Consider the following 10888-nt stretch of genomic DNA (forward strand, 5'->3'; position numbering starts at 1 on the left):
ACTTTGTGCATTATTGTGTCAGAATTTGTGAATTCTTTGAATAGCTGTGTGATTGTGTTGCTCTTTTCTCCCTTAAGCAGCGAAAGGACAGCCAGAGGAGTCAGGTGACTGACTAGGTTCTTCCTGTCATGGCTTAGTTCTCCTGGATAAATGTCTCCTTGATTACGTAAATACATCTACACCAAAACTAGATTTGCAAGGAGCTTAATCCATGGTTGATTCTCTCCTCAATTCTTTAAAGTGAAACGATGTAAGATTCCCTCTCTGCTATACTTTGGCTCCCCCTACAGGTTGGATGCATTATCCGCAGTCGTAAATACGAGTGGAGGGCTGAGCCTGGCTACCGTTGGCTAACCTGCCGGATCAAAATGGATTTCCCCGACTTCGGATGATACACTAGCGAGCGTTTCATAGGGTTCCCCTCCAAGTTTGATGTCAGAAAATAACTGAAACGTTAAGCTGAACGTGCATCCGTCTCTTTTGTGTCTGTGTTCGTTAACCTAACTGAGCAGTGCATCTTTTAGTCTGCCTGTGATTTGACTCTCCAGCTACTTCCCGGGCTGCTCTGGGCCTTTGTGCACGACAAATGTTCATTACATTTGAAGGGCTACAGCTCAGAAAAGATCACCGTGTCGCGCATGAACACACATCCTCATGTGGCAGCGAGAATGAAGCTCACTTTTCAGCAGCGACCTCTGTGTCCAGACAGTATAGGGTCATGCTGTCAGTCTTTATTGCTATAATCATCGTGAATTTTAATGAATAAAGTTATAGCTTATTAAGAAGAATAAAGGTAGCACGCTGATCACCTCTGCATTGCTTTATTAAAAAAGTCAGTTGATTTCCTGTACCACACAAGAGACCACGCAGGTGGCTGCTTCCTGCTTTCTGCCTGACCTTTGATTTTTTTTGTCAAAACAGACAATTGAAAAAATCATACTTGGATAACTTTAACAAAGAGTGATACAGGTAAAGCAGAAGAATGAAAAATGAAATCCACATAGAAGACACAAGGCAATAGATTAGATGAAGGCTTGCCTTTGAGTTGCATCTTGCGGAAACACCCTGAGAGTTTTTAACTTCAGAGGCTTTTATTTTACCGCTCTGACGTCAGCTCCCGGGCCAGATGTCTGCTCGACAGATAACGAAGGGACAAGTATGCACCGAGTCAGAGCTATTTTCACACTCCTGATCCTCCAGATACCACTCTCACCAGGGATGGGATGTGTGAGACTGGGGCCGAAGTAGTTTCCTCTAGAGCAAGTAACCAATCAGAGGCAGCCATGTCTGGTCCCCCTTGAGACGTTTGATCCTATCAGACAGTAAAGAGGACCATGCAGCAGACTCCTGAGTATATTGTGCGTGGCCACGTAGACGCACACACACACACATGCACACCGGATGCTCTTCACAATGAGATAGGCCTCATAGATAAGATAGAACGGTGCTATTTCCACTCTTTGTCTTATTTTGTTCAAGGCTGCGGAGCAATCTTCAGTCTTGTGCATGCCGCTTGGAGGTGACAACAAGAAGGGAAGACAAAATGCAGCGTAAACACTTCAAGGAAAAGTACGTTTTTCACAGTTAGAGACACAAAAGCAGTGCGGGTCATTCTTTTGGTTGAACGACCATCACCAACATTTGTCAGCTATGAAAGGTCTGTAAAGCACAATTTCATTCTCAAAAGCAAAACATAAGGCAGAGCTGAAAACCTGAGTACAAATTCTAGCACTGATGTAAAAAGCTGCAACTGCACGATCTAGATATAAATATATATTTACTTTTATCCCGTTATATCTGTTTTGTGATTTTTAGGCCATTTGGAATGACATCATTAATTAAGGTTAGATTGCATTCACACCCAACACTTCTATCTCACTTTTGAAAAGTTTGAGCTTAAATTTGAATCCAAGTGAAGTATCAACATGAAGCAGTGAGTGTTGGTATCACAAGGCTCAGGTTAGTGAGTCCTAAAAGTAGCAGCAATCATCACTGACTCAAAGTCAGTGGCTTAGTGATTATGTATTCTTGCTCTGTCCACCAACCAGTGCCTGAGAAACAATGGACAGCACTGGCAACCAGATTGTTGGCTAAACGCTTTGGATTACAAGGTCACACACAGGACATCCTAGCTAAATAAAGCTATGTCCAACAAACATGTCCCATTTAAATTCTGCTTCTCTGTAACAGAGTCTGATATATGAATATTGATGAGGACGGGTAAGGGAGTTTACTCCAATTCTGGTGGTTTGTTTTCCCCCACGTCCTAAACAGTGTTTATTACCAGCCTTCATTAATTCTTGAAAATCCCCTGCTCATCTCTTCTTCCACTTCTAGCTCGCATCCTGGTTTTGCTGCTCTTTGTTTTTTTGCCCAGTGTCAACACTCTGAAAAATATCATCGTGATGAATGAAAATCCCCATCCAACTCACACGTTTTTTCTCACACGTTCCTGTGGCAAAAGTTTGGAGCTGTCCTTTTCACGAGACTGTGTGGTTCCGTAGCTGTTGTTTCCTGCTGACTAAGCCTTATAATCGAGGTGTTGAAACATGTAAACAGATTAGAAATAGTAATCCTTCGCTGTTTGAGGTGATGGACATCCTGAAGGTGGAACACTTTGTTCATGCTTTTATCTATTCTTTCCGGCACTAAATGTGTGCGTTCGCGAGTGTGCTTGTGTGTTTCGGCCTATCTCTCCGGAGATGGTTGGAGATTGGAAGAAGTCTTTTTTTGTTTTTACCCCCTCCCCCCCTTTTTTCTCCCTCTCTTTCAGAGAAGACAACCGTGTACTGTACCACCCGCTAATCACCAGCGCCGAGATTAACTCCGCGGAAAACCAAACAAACAAAGAAAGGGAGAGATTTTTCTTCGCTGCCTGGACTTGGCAGGCACTCCTCCCTTCCCTGAATCCCTCGTTCCTTGTCCGAACTGAGAGGAGAGGGAGTGTAGAACAAAGGCGTAAGCATCCCTTTGTTGGGATTAGGTGAAAAGAGAAAGGCTCTTGTCTTTGAGGCACTGGGCGCATGTTTCCCCATCTAATTTAATAACGCGCCTTTATGCCTCTGAGATATGAGTGTGAGTGTTTGTGTGTGTGTGTGTGTGTTTGTTTTTGAAGAGCTAACCTCACGCTTGTGAAATATCCCGCTTGTGCTGATATGTAGGTTTCGTACACCATGACGAGAGACAAAGTGATTCTAAATAATCCACTCTGACCTGTGAAATGACGGGGAAGGCTTTGAAGACGCACGGGTTTACGCAACTATCTCCGTGTTGCTAAATGCATGTGTGTTTTCTGTGATAACGGAGGATGAAAAAACAAACACCCAACTCAAATAATCTGCGGCAGTGTAGCGTTCTAATGTGGTTTGATTGGATACGAAATGCTGTTAATTTCCGTTCATGTACACATCAGGCGTTCGCACAGAAATAAGCGTGACATGAGGGCTCTCTCCTCTCCCTCGATCTCCTCGCACTTACGTGAGATTAATTGACTCTCCTGCCCTAAAAGGCAGAGCTACGGCTCCCTGACAGGGCCATTGTGCGTCTGTGCATGTTATCTTTACAGCGTGTTTGTGCGAAAACAAGTATACGTGTAGCGGATTTGGCACCTGGGAGATTCATTTCATCGCCGCATGTCTAGCCGCAGCCGTGGCCCTTGTCACATTGGATTCCTTCCTCTCCACGTCCTCTTCACCTAAGAGCCTCTCTTGTCTCCCGTGAAGTTGTCTCTAAGACTGATACGACGCGATAGCTGTGATTAAAATAATACCGCGCCATCCCCTCAGTCACAGGGTCAGTGGTCCTGTGGGGGAATGGGAGGGGCAGAAGATGTTCATCATATAGGCTCAAGACTCTCACCATATTTAGTTCGAGGGAGGGATTTTCGTGGATGAAGAAGAAGATTCGATTGGGATAATCAATTTATACGCTAATCCAAATGGCCTCACAGGCGACAGGATGGGGCTATTGACCTTGTGTCAATTTGAAAATGACTTAGAATTAAGCATTCGAGATCTCAGGGTCTTGCAAAGGTAACGCAGGGATAAGGAACCTTTTGTCTTTTGCCCCAAAGAATGAACTTTGCAGTTTTACAGCCATCTTTTACAACACAGGAAATCCATAGAACCTTAAACAAACCACTTAATGTAATGCTCATTGCTATTGGCTCTTTCTAACTGACCAATTGCCCTCGCTGTGAATGGTATTGGCTGAAGTTCACCTTAGTCCGTCTCTAGCACAAGGAAACCAAGAAGTTTATAATCAATCTTTTTAAAAATTTTATTTGGTTTATTTCCGGTTCTTCTCCGCACATAGAGTAATGTTTGTTTGGGACCTAATGCATGTTCAAACTAATCCCTGGGGCCTCGTGCACAGCGACATGTGACTGAAATGTTATTACAGTCTGCAAATCATGTGCAGAATAAGAATGAGAGGAGAAAGAAATAAAGAGTCAAGCTGCCGATCCCTAAACAACCTTTAACATGCCAAGGGCAATAATCACACCACTTTTAACAAATATTTGTATTCTGTCAACTCTGCACACAAAAACACACACACACACACACATGAACAGACAAATAAACCCACCGTGACTCCTCTGAACTCTCCGCAAGAGCAAATTAGTTCTTTCCTTCGGGAAAACACTCCAGAGTGAAAGAGTGTTTACATGGGAGTGTGCGCTGTCCGTGAGTGTGTGTTTTGTTCGCACTTGTTTGTGTGTGTGTGTGTGTGTGTTTGTGCACACGTGCATCACCCTGTGGCTCTCGGGCCGAGCAAACACAGGTCTCGACCTTGTCATTGTGCGGGAGCATGGAATAGTGGAAGGCAATGGAGCTGGGGACACAGAGAACAGAACTGCCAGAAGCCCTTGTGGACTTTTTAGAGCCAGTTAGAGAACAGGTTGGCGGCACGACAAAACATGACACAAACCCACGGACAATCAGAGGGAGGACAGGACGAGAAGGGAAGGGAAGACCTCATTGTCTCCCATATTATCAATGTGTGTGGATGACAATAAGAGCAAAGGGCTGTCAGAAATCGGGAGAGCAGAATGGGGGCTGAAGGGAGTGGCGAATAAAACATGTTAATCATCATCTGGCAGTCCTTTGGAGTTGACTGGCCTCATTCTGTCCTCTGAGTGAATGCATGTACGTGCTGTGTGTGTCTGTGTGGTGGTGGTTGCAGAGATGGTCATGTCACATAGAAGAGTTAATGAATTAAACAAAGCCTGTGTTGGAGTGTTAAAGTGATGTGCTAAGTGCTAACAGTGTGCATCCTACTGCTCTGTGTGTTGTCTCCAAGTGTGTAGGCTTTGCAATCTCAAATGTGCACGTGTGAGTGTGTTTGTGTGTGTGTGTGTGTTTGCGTGTGTGTGTGTGGCTTTGCACAATCTTTATCTTTGCCGAACAGCTTGACATACATGAGTGTAGACAAAGACATGAGTTGAATGAGTTGAATCTATTCATCGACATCTGGCTGTCCAGTGCCACATCAACATTTTATGCACTTTTCAAAAGCAGCAAAAACAAAGGGAGCACATAATGTATAGATCATAAAGATCAAATGAGAAAATGTAGGTGGCGTTTATGTATGAAGTGTCTCCTCATGTGGATAAAAATACTTGAATTTATGTGGAAATTTCCTACTTTAGACCCATGAAAGACTGAGTTTCCTTAGCAAGATAGAAACGTGGTTTTATTATTACAATATACAACACTGATGCATGTTTTATTCCTCCAAAGTCGTAAAAGGGATTTTTTAAGATGCCGAGGTTGTTTTTCTTTAATACATTCATGCTTTTTCGGGAATCTATATTGAAACCTTAATACTTTCTTGTTCCATCAAACGTCAAACTAAACGTCTGATTTGCTCCAATAATTGCTGGTATGCTTCAATTCATGCCTTTTGCAGCGTCACAATAAATCAATAAGCTCTCACATCTCAGAGCGAGGACTAATAACTGTTTCTCCAAAAAACTAAAAGTGGAAATTGAAAGTGGATTTGGCTTTTGTTGGACTTACGCAGCCTTTAAAGGGGACATATTATGAAAATTCTACTTTTGTAGTGCTTCTACACGATAATTTGGGTATCTGGATATGTCTACCGTCCCAAGAACTCTGGAAAAAAACAGGTCGCGCGATTTGTTGTGGTTCCTCTATTTCAGAAACGATACGCTAGAGTGCCTCGAATGGGAATACGACCGAAATAAACATCATAGTCACACCATGTCCATGTAGGGAGTCTCACTACATGGCCTTGGACGAGCGAGCTAACGCTAGCCGGGCTCCACCGGGCCTGTTAGCTCGCGAGCTAACGCTAGCCGAGGAGGCCCCTAGGGAGCCCCTAGTTCCCTAGGGGCTGATGATTGCAGCTGGACTGCTTGACATATCGTATTGAAGTTATCCTTCAAGATGTTTACCCTCATCAATGCTGCTAAAAACTTTAATCTTGATGATGTTTTCCTGCACGTGGCATCTATTGCACTTCTGTCCGTCCTGGGAGAGGGATCCCTCACATGTGGCTCTCTGAGGTTTCTGTGTATTTTTACCCTGTAAAAGGGTTTTTAGTAGTTTTTCCTTACTCTTGCTGAGGGTTAAGGACAGAGGATGTCACACCATGTTAAAGCCCTATGAGACGAATTGTGATTTGTGAATATGGGCTATACAAATACAATTTGATTGATTGATTATCTCCTCACGATATATAGATGAAGAGCTAATTAAGGTTAAGTGGGCTGATCAGCGCAAATGCTGTTAGCCGACGTAACGGCGGGCTTTTTACGATGGAGACGCACAAGTGTTTGTACATGAATAAACATAAACAGGCATACACATGAGCAAGTAGGCAAACATGTACGCATGAGAGCAAATAAATGGCCACAAACACACACACGCTAATGTATAGAGCAACTGTGCATGAATTCAGGGAAACCGGCAGACGCACAGAAGCAGTTTTCTTCTCCAGCTTGACCCTACGAGCTTGTTGAGCTGTGTGATGTGAATGTGTTATGACACTCTCTGCAGGCATGCAAAATTAAGCAGGGGCTCCCACAGGAGGAGCCATACATACTTAAGCTGTGATTTCCACTTTCTATATACGCCAGGACGCGCAGAGCGGCTCCTTGAGACACGCTCACACACACACACACACATACACACTTTTACACAGACGCACATATGCACGGACATTTACACAATGTTGCACCACTGAAAAGTAGAGTTTGCATAATGTATCCTTGCTTTTTTTATATTGAACAGCATGTCTTGGTTTCTTTACAAGGCTGTAGATATTACTGAGACACGCACTCCGTCCTCAGACTTCTCTTTTCTTTCTCCCTTTGTTCGTCTCCCCTGATGATAGGTCTCTCCTCAGGTCATCCTCCATTAACTACCCAACCTTCACTGATTCCTCTCTCTTGTTCGCTGCCCATGCTGTTGTCTCACAAAGCCGTGCAAAGCACCAGAGCACAAATTAACATATTCGTATGCAAACATAAAGTATGTGGACAAATACATACAGTAGATCAGGCAATCAAAACTAATCATGTTGGAGGGATTAAGGGCCCCTCCGACAAAACAGACCTTTATAAATTGAGAGCAGGGGCTTCTGACCTTTAACTCCCTGAAGGATTGAATACTAATTTGTAAATTAATGTAAAATTATTTCCATTATTATAAATAAACTGCTCATGTATAGTAGAGAGGGAGACGTATCCTCGCTTTCAAAAATACTATCCTGGATTTTTGTTCTTCCCATATTGGATACAATCTTTTTCGTAAAGCGAGTGTTATATAAATATATATAAATACTGTGTAAATGTCAAAATGCTCAATCCATAGGGAAATTCACACAGCTCCATATTCAGCAACTGTATATTACATTTTTGGAGTTAGGATTTATGTACCTTTATGATGTCACATCCCTCTGCTATGCTCCCGGCGCAGTTTACCTCCACGGTCCAAACACGCAGGATTCTACCTGAAATCTGCCGTATTTTTATTAGATCTGTGTTAATGAGTATTGTGTACCTGTCTGTTTTATTAATTGAGACATTTTACAATTGTGTAATTTATGCCTAACACCAGCTTTATTATGGCTGTGCATTAACTGAAAACTTGCTTACTTACAAGTTGTTGTTAGTTTTTTTGAATGGTAGACTGCAAAACTAAATTGCCCTGAAGGGATAAATAAAGTGGTTTGAATAAAGTTAAATAAGTTAGAGCTCAAATAAAAACAGGACAAGCTGCTGCACAGCTGTGTCTCCTGCCGCCCTCGAAAAGCAAATTCCCTATATCATTTTCTCATATGTGGGCAAATGTGGGCTCAGGAGGCAGAGAGGGTTGTCCATTAGCCAGAAGGTTGGTGGTTAAATCCCCATCAAGAAACAGAGCCTCAATTTCCCCCGATGGCTATGGAGACAGTTTGATAGATAAGGCTGTGTATAGAGGTGCTGTGTGAATGGGTAAAGTAATGTAATGTATAAATTAAATCTTTGTACCATTTACCATATATGCTGCACAACTCTACAACTCTGTACCACCAGATGATATATGGGTTTGCACCAGGCCCAAGGCCCTTGTTCACACCTCCACACCAAATCCAGCCAAAGCATTTGCATTTACCAGTGACTTTTACCAAGCTCAAGACCTATAATCCTCCTTTTTCACATTTTAAAGTCTTGCTGAGAACACTTCCTGTGCTTAGGCCTGTATGAGTAAGGTGATATAAAATGTGTTAAATAATAATAATTATATTACAACACTAATTCAAGCCAGAGAACAAATCTGCACACACGCACACACAAACACACTAACTAATACAGACACACATATACACACACACGCACACACACACACACACTCAGACCACTCTGAAGCCAGTGATTAAGCCTGACAAATTTATCTTAGGCAGCAGGATTTCCACCTGAAGTTTCTGAAGTGTCTTTGAGCAACACTAAATCCCTGCCATCCTCATGTGCGCTCATGACCCCGCGCTCTGACCTCCCTGTAGGGAGGAACGTGACAAGACAAGTTCCTGGTTGGAATTAATGAAGCATTGCATTATTACTGAGGAATGGTGTTTAATGCGTTTGTTTAAGTGTGATTCCACTGGCTTTAGAAATAAGTGTAAAGAGAGAGCAAGCAAAAATTTGTGCTGAAAAGATAATTTTCTAAAGTTCAATGGTTCCTATCCAGGTTCACTAAGTAAATCTCATTTGCAGTATTTCCGATGTGATGGAATAATAGTATCGGTCAATGATATGTTCCATAGCCAGACCTCTTTAATATTTAATAAGTTTGTAGGACTTCTCATCAAAAGAAGAGGAATCGTCGACTCAGCCATTCATTAATATGACTACGAAAGTGTTTCCTTGAACTGCAGCATTCTTTATCAATAGACTGTATCAAACAGAATATACAGCAAAGGCAAAGCTAATAATGTAGTTGACTGTTGTATTAGGGAACTGGCTACACTCGGCAGTGGCTTTTAATTTATTTTTACCTGAAAAACATTTTTAAAAGTTGAAGTTCCGACAGACTCTCTTCTCTCAAGTTCAATAAGTTACGAGTCTCCTCATGATAATGATGAATCATTCATTCTACTGTGTAAGCACTCAAGTGTCTTCCTCTCCACTTAACGTTGCCCGGCACAAATGCATGGACATGTGCCCTTGTTCTCAAATATGCATATATTCTCTTTCCCCACACACAATATCCCGATATATGCAGTGTAGAGTGAAATCCAGCGCTCAGATACTCAAGATGTCTCATTTTCATGGATAGATGTCTCTATTATCATGCAGGGAGAATGGCTCGTAATGTTCAGTGTGAATAACAGAATACCTGAGGGTGCAGCCACGAGGGGAGAGCTGGGGATGATGTGTGTGTAGCTGTATGAATGTTTGCTAGTTTTTCTTCCAGTTGGCGTCTATAACGGAGAGAGAGAGAGACGGAGAGAAACATCGGAGGGAATAGATGCAGAGAAAGACAGAGGAGTGGGAAACAGGTTTTAATGTGTAAAGGGATTTTTGCCACAGACACATGGGAGTGGGGAACCTTTTCTTACCTGTGATGTGATACACACCCGCATGTCCAAAGAAACAATCGTGACCCACTTCATCCAGATGACAAGCGGCACCACCTTTCAGTAAAAGCTCAAAAAGTCCAAGTCGAAAGGGAGCAAAGGTGAGAAACGAGACGATGAAATAATAAAAGGGGTCTTAATATGAAGACTGAATTCCAGAGGGTTCTTGTGAGGTGTTTGGTTCTAGGCTGTAACGTGAACAGACTAATAGTGCATACAAATAGTTTCATCACTTTCAAGGTTTGTGGTAAATCAGGTTCTACTCAATCCTCAGAAACTATTCAGGATTTTTTTTGGTTTATTTATCTGTAGCCAGCTATAACTGGATTTATGGATTAAATATTTAAATTAAGGCTACATCTAATTCGTTGAATGTTTCAGATGAGTATCAGTTATAATCCCTGTTCATACTAACACAACTGATAATGTATATCCTGTGACCATTCACTTACACTGTGCATGTGTGTCGGTGTTAACAGGAAGCTGATTCATTACTCTGCACTTGATTTCTATACTACGAACTAACAGCAATGGTAAAGAGTAAAAGCATGGATTTTCCTTTCTTTGTACAGCGATAAGGTGGAACTGATACTGAGTGTTTAGATTGTTTTTGGATTCACTATCAGCAACGCAGACCTGGAGTTTTTAAACTAAAACAGGGGCCAACAGTGTTTTTCAAATTCAATTGAATTTGTTGGCTTGTTCGTGGGGGCTTAATGTTCTTCAACACAGAGGAATAAAAAGAGAGTTCATTTGTATTAGCAGCACGACTGCTGTGTCCTCTGGGGCCAGGACATGATGGAGA

The sequence above is a fragment of the Pleuronectes platessa genome, chromosome 5 (genome assembly GCF_947347685.1).
Source record: "Pleuronectes platessa chromosome 5, fPlePla1.1, whole genome shotgun sequence".
Classification (NCBI taxonomy): domain Eukaryota; kingdom Metazoa; phylum Chordata; class Actinopteri; order Pleuronectiformes; family Pleuronectidae; genus Pleuronectes; species Pleuronectes platessa.